The sequence below is a fragment of the Mirounga angustirostris genome, unplaced genomic scaffold (assembly GCF_029215605.1).
Source record: "Mirounga angustirostris isolate CCGP_5_RB_7025 unplaced genomic scaffold, mMirAng1.0.hap1 SCAF_17, whole genome shotgun sequence".
Taxonomy (NCBI): Eukaryota; Metazoa; Chordata; class Mammalia; order Carnivora; family Phocidae; genus Mirounga; species Mirounga angustirostris.
This window is the reverse complement of record NW_026991725.1, coordinates 41,884,821-41,907,739: the sequence shown is the minus strand read 5'-3', so window position 1 is coordinate 41,907,739 and position 22,919 is coordinate 41,884,821. Positions and strand designations below refer to the sequence as shown.

The 22,919-nt window shown below is 57.0% G+C and overlaps 1 long non-coding RNA gene across 1 annotated transcript in view; it reads left to right on the top strand.

The window, feature by feature from the left end:
• The window catches only part of LOC135363033 (uncharacterized), a 33,810-nt gene extending 23,781 nt beyond the window's left edge, over positions 1-10,029 (top strand). Inside the window, exon 3 of the long non-coding RNA XR_010408710.1 lies at positions 9,615-10,029. This is a non-coding gene — a long non-coding RNA (uncharacterized LOC135363033). The remainder of the gene's footprint in view (positions 1-9,614) is intronic.
• The last annotated feature ends 12,890 nt before the right edge of the window (positions 10,030-22,919 follow it).

Here is a 22,919-nt window from a genome sequence, read left to right as displayed (position 1 = left end):
CGATGCCCCCTGCCCCAGCCCAGTCCCTGAGTGCCGCTGAGCCCGAGGCTCCCCTCTGTTGGCAAGTGTCAGGACCTCTGGCTGTTGGCTGGGCTGCCCTTGACGGGTGAGGATGTGGTGGAGACGTTCGGGCGGGCAGATGGGGAACCGTGCTTTTCTGCGGTGGCCGTAACAAGGCTCTCCCTGGAGCTGCAGGACAGAGACCAGAGCGAGGCAGTGGGATGAGGACAGAGCGGGGACACGGAGCCCAGCCGGAGCGGCCGCGCCACCTCCCTCGGGCGGTTGTAGCCCATACTGTTTACAGAGAGAGGCAAGACGTTGATTAATCGCACAACTAAATAAATCATCATTTCCTTAATGCAGGGGCAAGACTGGCCAGATTGGAAGGAGCTGAAGTTGGAAAAGGAGAAGGAACAGGGAGAGAGAGAGAGCACGCACATGGGGGTGCCTGGGGCCCCGGCGTGTGCTGAGAGGAGTTCCATGAAGGCAGATGCTCCCCTGAGGGCAGGACTGACACTGGACAGATGTCCCCCTACAAAGGGGGTGCCTGGCTCAGGACCTGGGCTGCAAGGGAGAGGCACCCAGGCAGGCCCGTGTGAAGAGCCCTTCTTCTAGATCATCCTGCTCCTGGGGGACGTCTCGAGAAAAGCCAGGTCCCTTTGCCCCAGGGGCTGACCTCACAGTCCACTGGCCCAGGGTCCCAGCAATGGCCCGGTCACTGGGAATGGCCTGGGAAGCCTCCCAGCTGAGTTTGCAAGGCACACCGACCAGCTCCACTTGCTAGGGGTGAGTGTCTGGGAGGCACAGCACCCAGAGCCTCTGGCCTCAGCCCACAAGCGGGGGATGAACCGAGGGCCCTCTCAGGTCCAGCACTCATCTTAAATATACGTGGAGAAAGGTTTTCACTCTGCGTCTGTCACTGTGGGGTGGGAAGGAGCCGTGTAATTACCAGCCCCAAAGTGCAAGAAGATCACTAGTCACCGGTAATAATCATATTCATATTTTTTTTCTTAATTTAAAAAAACCTACTAATTATAATAGTAGGAAGTACTTTTAACCCTACAAATGTTTTTAAATAATTAATACCATTAGGGAGACTGAAGAACAAAAAGTTGTTATGGCTCTTTTTTCTTGAAGTGAAAAACTCTGGATTTCAAATCTTGGCTGCCTTAGTCTAGATCTTTCCCCCCAGAAGCAGAGCTTGAGATAAGGTGTTCTGTGCAGGAGACTTATTTTGGGAAGTGATCCGAAGGAAAGCGGGCTGGGAAAAGTGAAACGGTGGGGGTGGGGGGGGAGGCTGATCCAGGGTAGATGATTGAGTTGAGTGCAGGGGCAACAGGGCAGGGGGCTCAACCCCCATAGGATTTGGGGATGCACCTCCAAAGTGTCCACAGGAGGGGTGGAGGAAGGGAGTTGTAACCGCCGGCCCCCATAGCCCATTGGGAGGATCGTACCACAGGGTGCGAACTCGCAAGTACCTCCAGGTCTGCTCCTGCATCCCTTCCTGCAGACATCGCACGTGGTCGGGGCCCGGGGGGAGGGGGGACAGAGATGCATCAGGCAAGGGGCCATCAGGGTACACCCGGGGAGCCCTGATTGCTGGAGCAAAAGCTGGGGCAGAAAGGGAAGCTGGGGGGAAGTGGGCTGGGGTGCAAGAAGCACATGAGTCCATCCACCTCTTGCACCCCCATGTCATATCCAGTCCATCACAGACCCTTCAAGGTGGCAGCCAGCCTCATTCACCCTTGGGAGTCAGCGCTCATCTCTCCTTTTGAGATGAGCCAGAGAAGCCTCACCACTTCTTATTCGCCGCAGTAGATACACCTCTAGCACCACTGGAATGTGTGAGCTGTGTCTTGGACCCGCTGCAGAGCCTCTCTGGCTCTGGGACCTCCTCAAAACTGGTAGCCTTTGGAGACCCTAATATATGCTGCCCCCAGGTCCAAAGAGGCCACTAAGTGCCTCCTTCTTGGTGGAAGGAGAATAGGACACAGCAACTTGCCTTTGCATAAACATCAAGGCGATGTTCCAGAATGTCCCGGACTCTAGGTACTTCATCGATGTGGCAGGCTATGGATCTTCCTAGAGTTCATTTCTCACCCCCAGACACACGTATGTCCTCCTGGGGCATTCGGGGTACTTACCTCTTCCTGCTCATCCGATCCAAACAGCATGGTGGGTGAGCATGGTGTTCTCTACAATGTCGAAATGACCGGACAGCATGATAACAAGCCACAGAATCATAACAGCCCTGTGGCAATACAGTACATGTGTGTTGCTGTGCTTTTTGTATAAAAGCAAAGAGGTTTTACCCCTCAGTGACCATGTCCCAAGTGATGCAGGCGGTGTTGGTCAGCTCCGGGGAGGAAGCATGCAGTCTGTTTGGAGGCGTGGGTACCTCCATGCTAGCCCACCATCCTCCACCATGATTCGTCTGCTCCCTATGGGGGAACTTGACAGGGATATGCTAGGGACCTCCACCCTTGCTTCCTTCAAGTCTAATCTTGATTGCGGGTCTAGTCTCCACAGTTTTCCCATGCTGGGTGGGGTGTCCCCAGCGGTTGTCACAAGCCTGTTTGGCATCAGCAATGGGCTCCTCAGCAGTGTCTGATTTTGACCACCCAGCTCTAGAATCCCTTCCTGAAGGACTTCGTTAGCTCGGTTCCCCCAGAAACCAGGCCCTGGGAGAAGTGCTGACTGGCAGGGAGTGTACTGTGGGAAGCACACAGGAGTGAGGGGCACTGGGGATAATAAATAGGGAAAGAGGGAGTACCAATGCAAGGGCATTTCATTGAGCTGATCACCCCTGTGGGCAACCAGAGCAGTCCCAAGAGGGAGCTTAGGAAGAGCCAGGAGTGAATCGACCTGAGGGGTGGAAGAGGGAGCACTATCCTCTGGTCAAGGATTGCGCCACACAGCTTTCACCCCTCTCCACACTCCCAGGTTTGCCCATGCATCAGAATGGCTCCTGGTGGTGTCCCAAACGGCAGCAACGGAAGAGCCTGTGAGCAGAGAGTGGGCGATGGGCAATGTGCTGGGGGGTGGCGCTGTCAGAAAAGATGGGTGGGAGGTAGTGCGTGGGAGCTGTCTGATGCGTGGGCTCAAGTTGGGAGACCTTGGGCAGGTCCCCCGCCTGGGCCTCACTCTTCCTGTGTGTAGCACTGGATTATTAACCATTCTCCAGGGGGTGTGAGAATCACTGGAGATGGTGCTGGCGAAAGCTTTGTGAACTGTACAGCTCTGCCCTGGCGAAAGGGATTTGCTGTCATTGTGCAGGAAGCTGGCACCCTGGATGAAGCCCCCATGGTTTCCTGGGGCTGCCTCTCCTTCCAGTAGTGCTCTGATTCCCAGGCTTCCCCGCTTTCGATGGGACAAGAGGTCCCTGTAGATTAGACAGCAGGAGGCAGCACATCACACCTCAGATGCACCCTGGGGTTTGTGCTTCTCCCTCTGCAGTCCTCCCCCATCTGGCCCCTGCCCCACTCCACCCCCGGTGCCAGGAGGGAAGCCTTGTCAGTACCTCCGAGAGCACCCAGGGGACCGAGGGCATTCTCCCAGTAATGACTGCTGATGTTTCAGAGACGTGTGTCATCACCCCAGGCTTGTGACAGCTCAGTGAAGCAGGCAGGGGAGGAGGACGAGACAGCCGCTGTTGAGAGGTGGTGGCGTTGGTTTGAAGCAGAGCATTTGCGTTGTCTGCTGCAGGGGAGGAGGCGCAGAGGAGGTCTGAAAGTTGAAGAAAAGTTTTCAGCAAGTTTGCCCGAGTCTGCCCCGGGCTCTCCATCAGTCTCCCCCAGCCTCCAGTGGAGTCAGAAAGGGGGGGGGGGAGTGGGGGGGAAGGAAGCATGTTGCAAGGGGTGAGGGGGCAGGGATGCGAGCACAGCACTGGGGGAGCGTGGAGGGACAGGGGTTCCACCTCCGACATCTCCGGGGAGCGAGAGGAGTTTATGATTGCAAAAGTGTGATCGTCTTGCAGAAGCGTTGGAAGTGCTCTAAAATGATGGCAATCTCTGGAGAGGGTGGATGGAACTCACCAGTGCCCCAGAGCCGGAAGAGCCCCCACGCCCACAGGCAGGTTCAGGACCAGGGACAGCGGCCTGGGCGTCTTGAGGAGCCTGTGTTTGTTTGGCTCACTATCCCCTGAAAACCTCACCTGTGCTCAGGGCGGGAAGCTCTGTTTCCTGTAGCCATCCCCAGTGCTGCAGGGAGCAAGATATCCCCCGGTTCCCCCACCTCTCCCACTCCATACACCTCCCCACATCCCCCTTGAAAGTATCCAGAATTCCCTCTCTCGGCCCCTTGACTTTGGAGCCAAAAAGGGCAGATCTATTCCAACTTGGCAAACAGGAGACAGTACCCCTTGGTGGAAGGAAGGGCTCCTTGTTCGGGCAACACTGTTTAGGGGCACCTCTGTTGCCCCACTTACAGCTGAATTGGGTCAAGATGGTTTTACGTGGCCCTTTTTTGTTTTTCTTTTGTGGGAAGCGAGGTGATGTTTACAAGAAACTAGGAGAGGATGGGAGAGAGAAGTGGGGTCTTAGGAAGAACAGAGGTGTGGGAATGGATGGAGAAGGAGCTGAAGGCGGTGGAGAGCTGGAGGCTGGGATGGGCTCATCCTGAGGGACCCGGGACATGGCTGGCCCAGCTGCCCACTTCCAGAGATGCCCAAGGCTACGTGGGTTTCTTTTGCTTTGGCATCCCCCACATGGCCTCTGCACCTTGTCTCTGCATAAGGCAGCGGCTCGGGGGCTCAGACCCACTCTCGAGGTCAGTTTCTTGGGTTTTGTCTCCTTTCCCTCACAAAAATGTGCTCTCTGTGCAAAGTTCCCTTTTGTTTTTTTTATTGTTGAGTTGATGTATGGGTTTTTGCCAACCCAGCAAATCTTTCTTGGCTTCAGCGACTCCCTGTGGACACGCCCCGTGAAACCTCCTGGTCCAGCTCACTGCCCCTTCTCCGGTACAGCAAGAGCTAGATGGTGTAGAGTCATAGGGCTCTGCTCACTCACTGCCAGCCTCCTGGGGCCCCTCTGCCCCTCTTGGCTTTCTGCTGAGGCTGCCCCTAATGCTTATGCCCCACATCCTGTTGTGTCTCCATCTGTGGAGCTTGCGGCTTCTTCTTCTTATATTCACTCCCGGATTAGGGGGCAGCATTAGTGATGTGGCCGACCACCATACCTGCTGATTGATAAGGGAACTTTGGGTTTCCCCCTGGAACCTGATCTTTTGACCCACTGGGGTTGGCCAGGGCCAAGAGCACGTGTCCTGTGGGCTTGGCACTCTCCAGGGGCCCGCCGGTGCTCCTGTCCATTTCGAACACACTGACAGGTTGAGCCCAAACCGTGAGGCTGCTCTGTTTAGGACACATATGCTTTAGCCATTTGCCACCTCACCGAGCCTTGGGCAATAGTTAGGGTACTTTTCTCCCCATTTTACAGATAAGGAAACAGACTTGGAAAGCTTTAGAACAGGATTATCTGGTAGACCTTTCTAGAACCGTGGAAATGTTTGATATCTGCATTCGGTCCAGTAGCCACTAGCCACATGTGACTGCTGACCCCTTGAAATGTGCTGGTGCAATGGAAGAACTAGAGCTTCTCTTTGACTTCATTTTAATTGAGGCTTTGGAGACTTGCTTAGGAGCGTCTACTTACTTTCATAGCTGGGACTCAACCAGGCTGTTCTGAGTCACTTGTTCCCACCCAGAGATCACTGGCGCCTCAAAGTCCGCTGTTGGGTTCAGACACTCCAGATGCCTGGCCTTCACCTCTCCCTTGACTCTCACCTGGGCTAGTTTCCCTCTCCGGAGAGGAAAGGTCTGTAGCTCAGCATGGTGGGGCCACCAGGCGCACTCCTGCCCTGATTCTGATGCCCACCCTTGCTGGGGGGAGGGCAGAATAAAGGAGAGCTATAGGAGGGACCCGTCCCAGTGAGACAGCAGGTGTGAATCCCTCTGAGGGGCCTGGCCTGCTTCATACCAGCTTGCGGGAGAGGGGGTGCCCCCCCCCGAGTGGCTGGTGCTCGACTGCAGCAGTGATCAATAGCTTCCTTCTCTGACAGCCACTGGCCACCCTGCCTCTCCCTTCGGAGAAGACAGACTGAGCCGCTCAGACCTTATAGCACATCTTCCCGCCCTGTTACCGCAGTCGCACCCTCTCTGTGGGGTCTCACTCCACGGGGCCCAGGGTCTTCCAGATCCGCTCCTCCTCTCCCTGGGCACTAGCTCTCCTTCACGGTCTCCCAGCTGGGCTCCAGATGATTCTCAGCTTCGTGTGCTCAGCATCTTTGTGCGAGTGGATTTGTATCTCAGCCCTGGACAGTGTAGAGAATGAGGCTTCAGATAGCTCAGAGGCATGGATGGGGCTGCTGGCTTCCCTGAAAATCACACCAGAGTGGCCAGAAGGCCGGACAATAGGCTGCAAATGGGAGGGGGGTGCCTTAGCTTCTCTGAGCCTCAGTTTCCCCTGCTGTAACTGTCCATCTCACAGGGTTGCTTGGGGCGCGTTGAGGGGACATATGTGAATGAGCTTCATGGGCTGGAGTGCAGGACACAGATGTCACTGTGGCCTTGGTGCTGGAGCCCCTGAGAGCCGGGAGGACATCCGAGTCAACCTCCCCTCAGTACGGCTGTGTGGGTGGAGAGGAGGCAGGGCGTGGATGGGGCAGAAGCTCCCAGGAGGCAGCAGCCACTTAGGGAACTTCCCTTCTGGTCTGGTCCAGCGCAGAGAAGGACCAAGTGTGCCATTGCCGGACAGCTCACCCCACACTCTCCTGACACAGAGCAAGGCCCCCAGGTGGAGAAGTCAGCATGCTGGGAAAATCGAAAGCACATACCAGAGTCACGGGTACATGCTGTCTTGGTTGCCTTGTGTAGGGTCAAGACACGTCACCCCTCCCCATACCTGGAGATCTCTGTGTTGGGGGGCAAGGATGGGGAAGAGAGGGGACAGAAAGATAGATTCATTGTGTCTTCTCCTTCCCTCCCTGCTTTGCAAAGGGACATGGAGTGGCCATAAAGAGGGGTATCCAGTTAGATACAACCACCTTGGCCACCAAAACTCACAGTTCTAGAGGGAAGACAGGTCTCTCTGCCCCGGCGCATGGAAGATATGTCTATTGAAAGAGATATCTGTTCCTGGGTTGCCCTGGGGAGAAGAGAGCTTGAAATAGCACCGGTGGAGGAAGGCGTGGGGAATGAAGGAGAGACACACACAAAGACAGAAAGACAGAGGGAGAGACACAGAGAGATAAGCCCAGGGAGAGACAGAGAACAAAATGTGGACACCCCTCCAGGGAGGGCTGCACGCAGGTGCCCACCTCATCTCTGCTTCTGCCTCTGCGGGAGAGAAAACACAGCTCATGGGATCCAGTGTGGCCCCCATTGCCCGCCTGTGCCCACCACCCGCGTAGGCAGAAGCCTGGAAGCAGAAATTAAGGTGTCTTCCATCCTCCTCCTGGGCTGAGCAGACATCAGGAGGGAGCCTTGGCATCCACCGCTTCGTTCTCAGCACATGTCGGTCCTCCCCAGGGGGTGGTCTGCGGCCCCGCCCACTTCTTCCTAGGGCACGCCCCTCACCACCAACCAGGGTGAGTTCTGAGAATGCAAACAAGTTTGAGCATAAGCCAGAACAAACAGTAATTAGGAAGGTAAATCCGATGCAAAAATAAGCATAATGCATTTCAAATTCAAATAAGAATATCTGTGGACTCTCTGCTCTTTCTGAATTATCAGTGGAACGTTCCACTCCATTTGCATAGATAATTTAGAGTTAACTGTACTTTCCATACCAAGGCCTGGGAGATGATCAGAGCAAATTCGGTCCATCTAGGTAGAGAGAAAGGAAACTCCTCTGGCCACTGCAGAGAGAAGGGGCCTAGAACAAAGCCCGGCTTTTGGAGGCACTCAGTAAATATTTGTTGCATTAATTAGCATGATTTATTGAGCATCTACTGTGTGCCAGCTCCTCTGTATACAGGATGTCTTTGAAGCCCCACAACCTTTGAGGGAGATATCGCTGTCCCATTTTTATAGATGCAGAAGGTAAAGCTCAAGATGTTGAGCTGCTTGCTCTGAGTCACATGGCTGGTCAGAACAGAAGTGGGCTTGCCTCCAGGTCGGGGTGGGTCCCAAGCCTGAGGGTGCACCACCTCCTGCTGGTGGAGGGTTCCAGAAGGGCTGAAGCTGCGTGTGTGATGGAAGGCAGGAGATAGGGGATTGCAGTTTTCCTACAAGCTCAGCTCTGCTTCTGTGCCTCCAGGAGAAGAGGGCAATGACCCAGACCCCACGGCTCTAGGGTCCCACTTTCCACCCTGGGACATTGTCTACTCTCTGTCTCAAGAGAAGGGCTCTGTTTCTTCTCCATCTGATGAAATGGAGAGAATGAGATGCACCCTCCTACCTCCTCCTCCCTGCCCTCTGGGGGCCTGGGGTGTAGAATGAGGCTGAGGGTATTCTGGGTGCCTGGGAACCGATCTGTCCAAAACACTGGGATGATGACGATAATTATTGCCATGCCCTGTATCACTGGAATGGAATTTCCAAGTCCTCTCATTCTACGCTGGAGAGGAAAATCAATGTGCTCTCCCAGGAGCCGAATGCAAACAAGGTGAGCCGCATGGGAGCTCGCTGCTGGGATGCTTTCTCCCATTGCAGGTCGGGAGGCAGAAGTGCCAGCCATGAGCTAAGCCCCAAAGCTGAGCAGTGCATAGCCTGTTCATTTCCTTGTCCCATCCTGGGCAGGAAGGAGACCAAGAAGGAAAGCTACCGTTGGCTTCTGGGCTGGTGGGGCCACCGTGGTGGGACATAACAATGACCCTGGTCCCAGACATCAGGACAGAGCAAACAGAGGGTCTAAATGGAGCAGACCCCATGGCTGGACATCTGCGTTTGGGGCGGGGGAATCAGTGTGTGCTTCCTGCCAACACAGACTTGGGTCTTCTGGGCCCCACCCCAGGAGGAAGCCCAGCTCACTGTTCCTTCTGCATCCTGCCATGGGCAGCCATTGTCACAGGCAGCATGACAATAAGGAGAGGATGGAGCCAGGCTGAGTGTGAAGACCCCGTGCCCCCGAGCTCCAGACCAGTGCTGCGAGCTGCAAATACAGCGCAAACCACAGGTATCCCTGTGCCCCCTGCCAGTAGCCACGTTCAGAAAGTGAAAAGAAACCAGTGAGATTCATTTTAACAGTATATTTAACCTGCCATAGCCAAAATACTGCTGTTTCAATGAGTAGTCAGATACACAAATTATTTTTCATTCTTTTTCGTTGTTCCAAGTCTTTGAAATCCCACTTGTGTTTTGCGCTCGCGGGAGCTCAAGGTGACTGTGTTCGACAACGCCAGGTCCAGAGAAAACTCTTGAAGAACCCGGAGGTGATCTGCACCCAAATCCTGGCAGAAGTCCCTTACTCAGGACTAGAGTTTCCTTATTAGAAGCCCCCTTGGGCCATCTGGTGCCTGGGATCCTAAAGAGAAGCGAAGAGGAGAAAGTAGCTCACATCCCTTTCTGCCACAGGAGGTGTAGGAATGAAGGCTGAGCCATGTGGAATATGGACAAAGTTGGTGTCTTGAGAAAGTGATCTATCTGATTTTTCTCTTACCATTTTTTTTTTTGCAAGGAGAATTGATCCACCAGATGGAAAGAACACCAGATTTTTTCCAGTGCTACCTTCTGTCTCCATCTCAATGATCACTTTTGCTCTGCTGATGATGACAGTTTCTCCTTCATAGTCTCTCCCACCTTCTCCAGACCAGGCTGGGAGGCATCAGGGATGCCCACCCCAGCCCCGATCACCCACTTACCCCATTGGTGTCTGGCCACCTTCACGTGTGCCAGTTTAAGTGGTTCTCCTAAATTGCCTCCAGAGAGGCGGTGAACCAGCTACTCCGTCCTCCAGAGAAGAACCTGGCCAGCTCAAGCCTCCACTGACCCTCTCCACGGCATTTACTCTCAAAAATACAATTCCAGTACAGTAAAGATTCTAGTCTCCCGGCGTGGATTTCCAATTACCCACACTCGGCCAAGTGGCAGCCACTTCATTATAATTCTGTAATTGCCATATAGAATTCCTATAAATTTGCTGTTAATTTTTAACCACCACATCCTTCTCTTAGAAAGTGTGACAATAATTTGAAAACCTATAGACGATATTTTTAAGTGGATAGAGGCAGAGTGGGGGGAATAAATCCAGCAGGGGCTAGGTCTAGAGGAAACCCTAATGGAACAGCAGTGGTGGTGAGCGTGAGAAGGTGAGTCTGGGGCTTCTTTCAACTTCCACGCAAACGTTTCTTCCTAATGTACGGCATGTTGGTGGCAGCAAGGATTGATCAGAGTCTGATCTGGGAAGATCCTGCTCTTAAATGAGAATGGCTTTGCACACGGGGTTCTCCGCTCACAGGCGCATTCCCTGCCCCCACTGGGAGGTAATTTACAAGCCCGGCTTCCGAGTGTAATCTTCCCGCATTGTACTGCTCCACGGTGCCTCCCCGAATTGCAACACGGACCAGGTCTATAAAAGATGCTTTGGAGGAACAGAGGAAATGGCAGTCACACAGGCATCCCCCCCACCTCCTCCACCGCCCCCCCCCCCACACCAAGCAAGTGAAGACCCAGGTGCTTAAGCAGAGAAATTAGCCTGCCTTTCAGGAGATGCTAATGAGGCAAGTTGTAAAGGGGATGAGGTTGAGCCAGAAAGGAAATTGTGGGGGCCCTGCAGAAGCCATGGGCACCAGGGACTAGCAGGGAGACTGGCCAGGTAGTCCTACCTAAGAGCAACCGGCTTCTCTTTGGGGTGGGGGTGGGGGTGGGGGTCTCAGGTGGTCAAAGAATGAGAAAGCCTAAAGACAGACTGCACCTGTGAGAATGTGCAGGGTCTCAAAGGGGTTTCATCTGCCAGGGAGGATGTTTCCATGAAAGGTGCCGTCATCAGGGCTAGCCATCGGCCACGTCCAGCAAAACAGTGAGGTCATTTACACCCATTGGTGCCTTGGATCAGGAAGGCAAGTAGGCAGTGCTGGACACCCTGGTCTGGCTGGAGCTGTCCCTGGTGCTGCAGATCCAAGTGCCAAGTCCTTCCAGCTCTCCTTCCCGCCTGCCAAGTCTGGTCCCTGTCCCCGCTCCTAGAAAAGGGGGATATTGGCTCCAGGCTGGGAGGGTTATCAGGCAGCAGCAGCGGTGAGAAATTGGGCCACAGAGCGATTTGAAGGTCCCAGCGTTTGATCTATTGCAGGGCTGGCTCCTTGCAGCTTTGCTGCCCCCGAGTTTGGTGACCTGAGAGAATTAAAGCTGCCTTAAATACAGTCTCTGTTGGCTGTATATTAATCAAGCAGGAATCAAAAGTCACAGCATCCTAGGGAAGTAAGAAAAGGCACAGACGGCCCCCCCTGTCCTAATGCAGCAACTCTCAGTGGGAGGAAAGCCTGGAGCTGCTAAGACAGCACACAGGCCCTCAACCGGCTGCCAGCCTTCCCCAAACCTCCTTGCCAGTGAATTCTCAGAAACCTTGTGTCTTGGCACTGGAGGGTTGTGTTGATGCCAAACAGTGCTGGACCCCACTGCCAGAGTAGATCAGGAACGAGGAGGGCTTCCCCCCCCCCGCCAGGTGTGGCAGGGAGCAGAAGGATGGAGGGCCACTAGGGGTGGGCGCCCCAGAATAAGCTCCCGCCCAAGGCCCCCACACCTCCCCCAGAGATGTTCCGCTTCCCCTGCTCTTGGCACCCTTTAGAGAGTCTGATGAGACAAGCAGCATCCACTGCCCCTTTCTCTGCTGCATTGTACTCACAGTGGGCAACAATTCTTACAACTTCTCGGAGCTGCCAGGCGCCACTGGCACTAGCCAGGGTCCTGCCTACCCTTCCCTCCTCCCTGCCCTGGCTCCCTCCTCTCAAAGCCTGAGAAAGGACCCCATATTGGGCCCCCCTCATGCTGGAGCTGTGGGGAAGAGGGTCTGCATGTAAATATCCGTTCCTTCACTTCCTGACAGACAGGCCTGTCCTCACCCCTGTGAGTCCTGGGACAAGCTCAGCTCCCATGAGGCTTCCGTGTGAGAAACCTCCCAGCTGCCACCCCCGCCCCACCTCCTACCACCTCATCACTCAGGTCCTGTCTGCAGCTTGGCACTGGCTGCCTGACACAGTGCACCCGCCTCCCCTGGGCCGTGCGCTTTGCCAGGACAGCGCTGCCTCTCTGGGCCTTTGCTGCCTTGGGCTCCTAATGAGCTTTTAATGAGCTGATGCTTTCGCTCTAAGGGGCACAAAGGGGCAGAGGAAGAGTGGAATGCCAGCCCCCTCACATTCTGCTTCCTGAGGCTTGAGGCTGTTTTTTTCTTAACTAGCTGAGTGCTAGGGCTGGGGCTAGAGGCAGATGCTCGATTCAGTCTTTCAGACTCGCTCAGAGTTTGGAAGGCCTGACTTTCACTGTCCTTGGGCCCAGGTGACTCCCTCTCTACAGGGCTGCCCTGCATCTGTCCTTTTGTGGCCTTTCCTCACCCAATGCTGAGGGAAGGAGCAATGGTTTCTCTGCTAAGTAAGATTTATTTTAACTGATGGCAAAGTGAAGAGGCCAACTATTTCAATTGCTGGCTTTAGAAAGAGGCAGGAAATCCAAGAATGGGTTCTCGCTGCCTCCCCCCTGGGCAGCTCAGCCCCCTCCATGGTGGATGTAAGAACAAACCTTGACCCCCTTCCCATGGCTGTCTGCTTAGGAGCCCTGCATGCCACGTTTCCTCAGTTCAATCCTAACTGAACTTGACACAAATTCATGCCGGTCACAGCCATGGGAGATCCCCAAACGGCCACCCACGTCATGGGCATAGTCCTCCCTTTCCCACACCTGAAGCACGCAGTGCTGCCATTGGGCCCCCAAAGCACACAGCCTTGTTCTACAGGCTCTGCTGGGTGACCTGCCGCCCCTCCCGGGAGTTAAGAGGACGGGACAGTGGCTTCGGCTGCTGGTCCGAGCTCCCCCTTGGCCCTCCTTCAAGGCTTTTCCCCTTTGAAAAAAATTAAAGTGGAAAGGTTTGTTTGAGACACAAGGCAGAATCTCTTGACAGTCAGGGTGATAAAAATCTGAATGGGCTCCCCAGAGAGATGTCAGGGGTCTCCCTCGGTTCAGTGCTTCAAGAAAAAGAATTAAAATAAAAAGACAGCGCCTGTCCCTGAAAGCTAGAAGGCAGGGGACTGGACAGTATGATCCCGAATTCCCTTCCAGCTCCACTGCCCGCGCCTGGAAGCCCTCTCTTTTCCCTTCCAGGAAAGGACGGAGACCTGAGAGCAAGGAGCTGGCGCTGTCCCTGGTGCTGAAGGGCAGCAAAGGGGTGGGAGAGGCCGAGGGCAATTTTAGTGCAGAGCCTGGGTGGGCTGCAGGGAGCGGTGAGTTATGTAGGCTTTCCTCAGCCCCGCAACCTCTCCCAGTGATAAACGTAACATGAGCCCTGCCCTGGCTCGCTTCAGTCATTTCTGCCCTGGGGACCCAGCCATCCAAGGGTATTCCATGGTGGGCAATCAGAGCTAGAATCTTCATCTTCACACAAATATACAGCCTTCTTGCGCCTCTCGGGACTCTTTCTTTTCTGTGGCCACTCGAGGTGTTGGCACAGGGTACCAAGTGGACACGTACAGATTTAGGTCGGACGGGAAGGCTCCCGGTGGTGGGCCAGGCTCAGAGTGTGGGATGAGGATATGTAGGAAATCAAGCGTCTCGTGGCAGAGCAGCTAGGAACCCCGTGGAAGGCCTTCCTCTGTCCAACAGCAACTTCTCTCCTTGGCTTGATCATAGGGTTCAGCAACCCTACTGAGTTCTCACGACCTCCTGCCTAATGAGAAAGAGGAAATTTGAGATAATTGCTGTGCAGACCGAGCAGCAGTGTGATTAGTAAATGCCCAAGCTATTGCAAATGGCGATTACATTAACAGATTGGTTTGGGGTTGATCCTGTTAGGAGAGAGAGCCAAGGGCTAATGATGGGGATGCTCACAGAATGGCACGAGCCAAGCACAGTTGTAGGAAGGAGGCAAGAGGCTCATGAGAATCCTCAAGCCCAAGGCTTGATTTCCAGCCTAAACCTTGCCTCTGACTAGTTGTGTGACCTTGGGCCACCTCTGTGATCCTAGAAGTGCCATCACGTACCATGTGGGCCTCATCCTACCTTCCCTCGCCACCTTGTGAGGATCCAGGAAAATGAGACACGTTAAGGTGTGTTGGGAAAGTCGGGAAAGCACTGAGCAAATAAAAGGTATGGTTACGGTTGGCAATCAATAACGATAATAAATCACCATCTTTTTTTCCCCGTGGACACTCTCATTCCTGTGATGTTTAAGCAAACATTTCAGGTTCTTGAGGCTTCACATCAGAGATAGAAATACGAAGTCTAACTCCCCTTCCTCCTGTGGCTTCTGTGGCATTCTGGGGCCAGTACCCTGAATGGTGGCTTGGCCGTAGCTGACACCATAGAGCACAGATCTGTTTCTCCAGAGCTCTCTCGCCCGTTCCGTCTCCTTGCCAGGAGCTCATGGTCCAGATGCAGCAGGAGCCTGCAAAGAGCTTTCCAGGGCTGCAGCTGCCGAGGCCTCTTACCCACCAAGCCCCAAGCTAGAGCAGCACAGCACTGGCTGGTTTCAGATGTTCTTGTTACTCTGTGATGAGCTCTCTCCCCCTCTCCAGAAGAGGAGAAGGGAGAAGTCCTGGGGGCTCATTTAAAATAAATAAAGCTTGGCATCAGTGCTGAGTGGAAAGAGCAGAGTCGCACCGCACCCACAGCCCCTTCTCTTAGAGCCTTCCTCTGGCTCCCAGGCCCCGAGGGGAGGGGAACTTGCCAAAGAAAGATGTGCTTATAACTGCAACCCTGTGCAACTTCTGGCTTTGCCCATATATCTCGAGTGTGCCCTTTGCTTTCAGTCTCCCTGTATTTATTATGTTTAATTTTGCCGGGACATGGTTGTAAGTGAGGTGATGGACCCGAATGTGGCTGGCAAGCGCCTCTTAATTAAACAGATAAATAAACTTCCTTTGCACGTGGATTTCTACTTTTGCTGCAGTCTGCTGGAACCAGGGGGAACAGCACTGGTGGGTGTGGAGGGGGTGCCGCAGGGCTGAAAGGTGGGTGCTGGCCCCGGCAGCTGGACCGGGCCTGGCTTCCCCTCTGCACCGCCGAGTGCCCTGTGGCTCAGGGGTGGGAGGAGCCCACGGGTGGGGAGCACCCCCAGCGCCCCCTCCTCATAGGCCTGGCCGCAGAGGGGAGGCTGTGGCCGGTGTGAGTGGGCCCTCTGCTGGACGTGTCCAGTGTGGCCTCAACAGCCAGGGCAGCTCACTCCCATCCTGGCCTCTAGCAATCCTCTTCCTCAGAGGGGCTCCCTCTCCCCCACCAACTCTTCTGCCTTCTGGGTGAATTGGACACACGAGGATGAAGCAGAAATGGCCTCCCACTCCTAAAATAGGGAAGCTGTCACCTTTGGGAATCTAAGGGGCTCCCATATTTTATAGGGAGACAAGGACCTCCCTGTCCTCAACCTGACATTTCCCCAAGGGGGTCTGTTGGAGGCGCCCCCAGCACCTCGGGGCTTACCCCTGACTCCACTCCTGTTCCTGTAGCTGTGGAATTGGGGTGTGAATCCTCCTGGAAGAGAATTCAGTTGGTTGCGTGGTTGGGTGTCTGGTTAGTTCACCTGAAGGAGGTTTCTCGGGTCACCCCAGCCTCCCTCGTACCCACCCTGAGCCATGCCCATCCTAGCCTCCCGTGCCATGGAGATGCCATGCACACTTCTGCCACTCCTGCCTCCTTGGTGCCCCCAGTGCTCATGCCCAAGCCTGTGCCCAACCCCCCGAAGTTGGGGCAGGGAGTTCTGGCTCTGCCAGAAGCGTGGGGCATGCTGTCTCCATAGATCATGGCCCAGCTGCAACTGGAGACTGTGAGCTCACCCCTTGTCCCAGCACGCCTTTGCCAAGCTCCAGGCTGTCCTCCGCGCATAGGTGAAGGCTAGGACGCCAGCCTGGGCACTCAGAATGAGGAGAGGGGCAGGCCCGTGAGTAACTCAGCCCCCCACCCAACCTCCTCTGAAGGGACTGGGAGCTTTTTGTTTCCTGGGGGAATATACCCACGTGTGGCCTTGGGAATTTCCAAAGGATGGGGAGAGTGTCATAGGCAACAGCACATCAGATCATTTGACCACAGAACTGCCACCTTTTGTTAAAAACACAGGCCATCTTGAATACTTTTTGGCATACACTTTCCCAAAGAGACTCCATGTCCCCATTTCACAGAGGGACACACCAAAGAGACTGAGGATGTTTGCAAGGCTACTCAGGCCTGGGTCTCCCAGAGAGGGTGGGAAAGCCAGGCCCTGCCCTGCAGGGGGAGAGGGGGCAGCCCCTGCACCCAGGACGGCTTCCTCGGAAAGGTGACACGTGGTGTGGGGAGGGGGGCAAGAAGGAGCCAGGAGATCTCCAAAGCCTTGGAACCGTCCAGACCTTTTGAGGTGCCTCCTTGCCTGATATTTATAGTGGTGCCCAGGAGCGCAGAAATAATTACAGCTCAGTTCCTGCCTCCCTAACAAGGCCTTTCTCAGATTCAGGGCGAATGGGATATTTTTTTCCTTGGCTTTTTTTAAGTAGTGAATATTAACACTGGATTGACAGCCCTTCCCAGTACGCAGCCTCCCTTCACCCCAGAAGCGGGGGCAGCAGAGCCCCGGGCCCCCGGGCTTCCCCCACCCACCACTTGGGAGGCACCAGGGGCTCTGGAGGGCTGCAAGGGGCCCCAGGGGAACTGAAGAATGTTGTACCCCACTGTGTAGGCACTGGAGGTCCGCGGTGAGGAGGGCAAGGATGGCACAGACTCAGAAACAATCACAGCAGACGTGTTCTGTGCCACTGTGGTGCTCCCGGGAGCACCACTGGAGGAGTACAAGCCCCTCCTCTCCTTCTTCCTCCAGTCCGTGGAGTAGAGATGTCCTGACGCCCCAAGCAGTCAGGACCCCAGCCCCAGGGGCTTTTTGCAGCAGCTCTGCCCAGCCTTCTCAGGGCCCAGGCTGCTAAGCCCCACTGGCCGCTGTGGTCACCTCAGCACTGGGATCGGCCTTGGGGTGGGGGTGGGCGTGGGGGCAGGGACACCCGCACTCATCCCTGCCAGGTGCCCTTCCAGGCATTGGGGTGATGCTGTGCAACCCAGCCAGCAGGTTTCCCGCCCTCCTGACACTCAGCTCTTGAGAGGAAGACCCAATGGGTTACAGTGTTTGGCTATTCAGTGGCCTAACCCCCCAAAGACACCCCCTCCCCGTGGACAGAGGCCTCTCTCAATTTGTCAGTTAGTAATTGGCTCGAAGTGGAAGTCACGAGCCCATGGCACAGCATAAGAGGTGGGGGGCACACCGCCCCTGTCCTGAGAAATAAGCCAGACACACACGTTGTTCAAACCCTTCTTCTGGAGGTTTTTTTTTTTTTTTTAATTCTGTTTTGCTGTTCTCAGTCTCTCTGGAGCCCAGGTGTGATTAGCTGACTGATGGAGGCAGGTGTCTAGACATGCTCCCAGGGCCTGACACTCTCTGGAGGTGAGGCTTAAAGCCAGGTGGCTGGGCTGAAAGGCCCCACAGATGACCAGGGGCAAGGATGCTGGAAGCCATACCAACACTGAGCCTGGCATTGTTGGGGCCAATGACTGAGCTCAGGGGTCCCTCTAGGAAAGCTTCCCCAACCCCACCCTCCTGTCTAAGCTCACCCCAGATCTGAGCTCCCACTATCCTGGGCCATCATAGGTCTCAGCACAGTAGGCTGCAGTCTTGGTGTGTTGGCTTGCTTTCCCCACCAGACGGTGCACTCACTCCAGAGCAGAGCACTTGGTTTCTATAGCTCCAGCACCTGGTGTGGTATCTGTCTGCACGTAGTGGGTTCTCAGTAAGGAAAAGCAGGAGAGTCAACTCAAAGGGTGTCTTCTGTGGGCTGGACGATGTTTAGGACACTCTCAAATCCTCTTATAAGAGGGATAAAGCCTCCATCTCAGCAGATGCTTGGTAACAACGGCAAATTAATGAGTGAATGATTCACACGGAGCGTGGACTTAGAGCCCAGGGCTGGGGGTGAATGCTACACAGCTGCCCCAGATTCCCGAATGTCCTCTGGGGATGAAGCAGCCAGGGCGGCGACAGCAGAAGGGAGGGAAGGCTTCTGAAACAGGAGGGCAGAGCAGCAGGACTTGGGGGGCAGGCGGCCCACAGGGCCGCCCCTGTTCTTGGAGCCAGGACCACTCTGTGGCACCACCCTCCACAGGACAGCCCTCTCCCCTCTCAAATGCTACCCCTAGCCACGTGTTCCTCCCCCAGATGTGCCAGGCCTCAGCACAGGGCCACCCCACCACTGTCGCAGGCCGTCAGGGTTCCTCTTCTGGGAGATGAGTTAATAACTGTTCACAGCCCAAAGGCAGGGGACTGCCTCTGCAAGTCCATAGCCGAGCGTGCCACCCCTGAGGGGATCACAGAGAGGGGCTTCCGAAAAGGGTCAGCAAGTGCAGCTACCTGCTGCAGGACCAGCTCTCCCCACTGTGGTCTCTCCCTCAACCCTTGTCCCTTCTGCCATCTGCCTCCCTTCCAGACATTGCACCCCCTTTCCTTCTAAGGAAGATGAACTGCAGGCTGCTTTGAGAGACATGAGGTGCCTGACAGAGGGGCGTCCAAGGGACACACACCTGCCTGCCTTGTTCAAACTGAGCTTGTCCCTGAATAGTGCTTGGCAGAAGCCCATCCTCTATCCATCCCTCTGATTCTCCTTGCTGCTTCCTCCTAAATGGCCCTCACGGACATGCACGGCAGGGAGCACAATAAGACATCTCGGGCATCATCCGCCCAACCTCTCAGGGCAGGTGTGGAAACGGAAGCCCAGAGAGGACAAGCCACTTTCCTAAAATCACACAGCAAGTGAAGAGGCCTCCATGTGATGCTCAGCCTGGTGGTCTTCCCATTCCAAGGTGGTCCCAGCCCTCCCTCACTCCAGAGTGGGGCTGACTCTCAGAAGTGAAAGAAAGAGAATCACAGGTGCCTTAGGGAGGATAGGTGAGTCCAGAATTGGTACTGGATATTTGTGAGATTCTCCCCTTTCCTGGAGAAGCGTGCCTAAGTGGGGCAAGAAGTTAGGTATGTCCCCCAGCTGTCTCTACCTCTAAGGGTGGCAGGTAGCAGACTGTCCCTCAGAGCCTCACAGGCTCACCTGTGGCTTGTCCTGGTTAACTGAGCCTGGTCAGGGGCATGTGTCGAGTGTGAATGCGCTGCAGGCCGGTGGGGGTGTGTGTGGCTGGTGAAGCTGCAGGTACACACACATGCACACACACACCTGTGTCAGGACCCGTGCCAAGCCGTGACCGGGCCCAGGGGTCGGTACGTGCGCACTCCTGCTGCATTGTGGGCACACACCAAGTCCAGCGTGTTTGGGTATGGCAACAGGAGGACGCATCGTGGCCAGGGCCCCTTGTCCCCGCCCCCTCCCCCTATTAAATATCCACAAGACCATGTGCCTGTGGCAGGCCTAAGGTGTAAATGGGGTCTGGGGGCCAAGGGGTGGGCAGGAGAAGCCCCCGGGGGCTCCAGCTGGGTTCCCAAGCTCTGGGCAGCGGAGAAGCGTTCCCCGGCTAGGAAGCCTCTGCGTAGATGCCCTCATTACATCACCGACATCCCCGCCACTGAGCCGGCCTCCCTTCTGAGAGGCGCCTCTCTGAACGCCAAGCAGGACGAAGCGCCTTCCGGTCGGGCCGCAGAGCCGGCAGAGCCTCTCCTCTCCGCAGCGGCCGGCGGACCGAGCGGGGCCGGAGGGAGATTCCAGACCCCATGCCCGGGGCAGCCGCTGGATGCGGGGAGGACGAGGGCCGCCGAGGGGCCCAGGGAATGGCGCCGGCGGGCGAGGGGTTAAGCGTGTGATCAGCTGTCGCGCCGTCGTTCGGATTCTCTTCCCTCGGTGCGGGGCTCTGTTTGATGTTGGAGTACGCCAGGGACTCCCCCTCCCAGCGCTACACACGCGCGCACACGCGCGCACTCACGCACACGCACCACTCTTCGCAGACAGGGCTCCGGTGGCTCCCAAGTGACGGGCGCCCACTCCCCCGCTGCCCTCACCCCTTCTCTGCGCACACAGCCTGCCGGGCCGTGCTCTCGCGCGCGATCTCCCCAGCATCCCCGCCCGGGCAGGGGAGCACCCGGCCGAGGCGCGCCGCTCGCCGTCCATGCCTCCCTCCTGAGGAGCGCCGCGAGGGGGAGGGGAGGGCCGAGGAGGAGGAGGAGGAGGAGACCGAGAGGGCGCCCGGGAGGCAGGGCGCGCGCACACACCGAGGGACGCGCGGAGGGTGCGAGCCGCGCAGCGAGCGCAGAGCTGCCTCCGGCCGCCGGGCGCCCCCCTGCCGCCCCATGCTGTGCTCCATGGCGAACTCGGGCTGCCTCCTGCTGTCCAACTCCGGCAGCATGCTCCCGCACTCCGTGCCCTGCCCGCCCGCCTTCCTCTACCTCCAACAGGTAAGCTGCCCCCGGCCCGGCGCGGCCCCCCGCCCGGCGCACGTGCGCCCCGCGCCGCCGCCCACCCCGCGCTCGGCCGCCTCCGCGCCGCCGCCGGGGCCCCGCTGCGCGCCCCGCGTCATGGCGCCGGGGCCCGGCGCGGGGAGCGGCGGCCGAGCGCGGGGTCGCCCGGGGCGCGCGCGGCGCGGGGCGGGGGGCCGGAGTTTGGGGCGTCGCTCGCAACTTTTCCGAAGGCGCGGGAGGGGGCGGCGGGCGGAGTCTCGGGGGAAGCCGGAGGGGAGGGGGCGGGGGTTCTCGGTGCCGCGGTCACTTTGGGGAACTTCGCGCCGGGCCGCGGGGGGCGCGGGGGCGGGGAACGGGGCCCCTCCCCGGCCGCGTCGGGAAAGCCGGGGGGCCGCGAGGAGGCAGCGGCGGCAGCGGCGGGGGAGCCGAGCTCTGCTGCAGCGGGGACCGCGCGCGGGCCTCGGGGGAGACGGGCCACCTGCCTGGTGGGGCTGGCGAGGGAGGCCCCGGAGCTTCGGCCCGGGGGAGGGGGCTGGGGCCAGACTTTGCAATCTGCTGGGCTGCGCAGGAAGCTTGGGCTGGCGGGGGGGGGGGGAGCAGAAAGCCAAGCGACTCTGAGCCCCCAAATCCCCAGGACGCTCCACGGGAGGTGCGCGCAGAGCATCAGCTGCTGCCTGCCCGCCTGCCGTGGTGTGCGGGGCGGGGGTCCTGTGATCCCACCCAATGCGGAATCAGGCGGTTCCAGGCCTGCATTGGGGATGGAGGGGGGGACTTCCTCGCCTCCCCCAGGCCCCTTGGTTTCTCTGGGCTGCGGTTCCCAGTGCCAGCCCAGCCAGAGCCGGCTGGGGGCTGCAGTACCCTGCCTCACCCGCCCTGGCCGCCCACACCTCAGGGCTCGTCCTCCCTCCTGGCACTCTGGGGCTGCCTTCTTTATCTTTAGCACCCGGAACCTCTGCCTGGGCCTGCAGGGGTGGGGGCGGCTGCTTGCTTGGAGAGGCCTGGGGCTTGAAGGGGGAAGACCTGGAGGCCTGGAGATCTTCAGGCTGACTGTCCTGGGCCCTGCACACCCCAGCAGGAGGACTCCCTTAGGACTGGGTCTGCACCTGGGGCTGGGTGTGGAGGTGGGAGGCAGAAGGTAGAGGGGATCAGGCCAAAGCTGATGGTCCGGGTCAGGTCAGGCCTGATAATCTAAGTGGACATGTACTTCTACCACCTCTCCCATGTATGCATTTGAAGGTGTGTTTCTTGGAGACAGTGACAGGCTCCAGGTGGGGCTGGGCCTTTGGATGGTGGGTTCTTGTCTTTTTGTTCCCCTTGGGCTCTCCGGGGAGCTAAGAAAGAAGGGGCCATTGCAGGTGGCTCAGGAGGAGCTGTGGACAGCACAGGGAAAGATGAGGCCCTCAGAGCTGAGCCAGGTCAGCCGGTCCCTGGGCTGCTGGGCACTCAGGTCAGCCCCTTACAAGGATCCATGCAGCGGGCATTGCTGAACGTGTCAGCAGCTGCAAAGGAAGGGATGGGGGACTGCCGGGTGGTGAGGAGCAAAGGGCCACCGAAGTGGCCTGTGGTCCACAGACCCTGGCCCTTGCTCCCACCCTCCCTAGGACCACCTGTGACATCTGGGCAGTCCTGGGCACAGCTCAGTGGCAACAAGAGCTGCCGAGGGGGCCCCCACGCCCCTAGGCAGGCAGGTATCCAAGCCCAAGCCGTGGCTGACTCCCCAAATTCCCCATCGTCATTTGAGTTGCAAATGGTCAGGGTGGACCTGGGAGGTCAGCCTTCCAGGGCACCCCAAATTTCCATGAGTGCAACAATCACTTGGGGACCTCTGGGGGGGGCCAAGAATCTGCATTTCTAACAAGCTCACAGGTGAAGTCACTGAGCAGACCACTCAAGTAGGGAGCATCTGCCCTAGCCCCCACAGCCACACACAGGAATGCCCCGGGGCTGCCAGACCCCAGGAGACCCCAGCTCCTGAGGCAGACAGTGGGATTAGAGATTAATCCACCGTTTACTGGCTGCATTAGGCAAGTCAGTTCACCTCTTTGAACCTCAGGATCTTCCTCTGAGAAGGAGGACAAAAGCATCCCGTCCTCTTGGGCTGAACAGGAGGGTTGAGTTAAGATGAAGTAGCATCATCAAGCCTCTGAAAAATGCCGAATGTTGGCATTGTCTTGATGGTGTCAGACCTGTGCTGGTAGTTGGGGTGAATGTACCCACATGACCTGTAAGGAAGGCACGCCAGTCCCTCCAGGGCTGGGTGAATGCATCCCCAACTGGTGGTACTTGGAGCTTTCTGTAGGGGCAGCGGTAAGGCAAGAAGATGCCAGTGAGCCGTAGCCATCCCAACTGGGTGTCAGCCGTGAGCAGAATTGTCTCTGGGAAAACCAGAGCGTGCCCACTGGATCAGGCTCTGAAGTACCCTGTTTCCTCCGAAGCGGT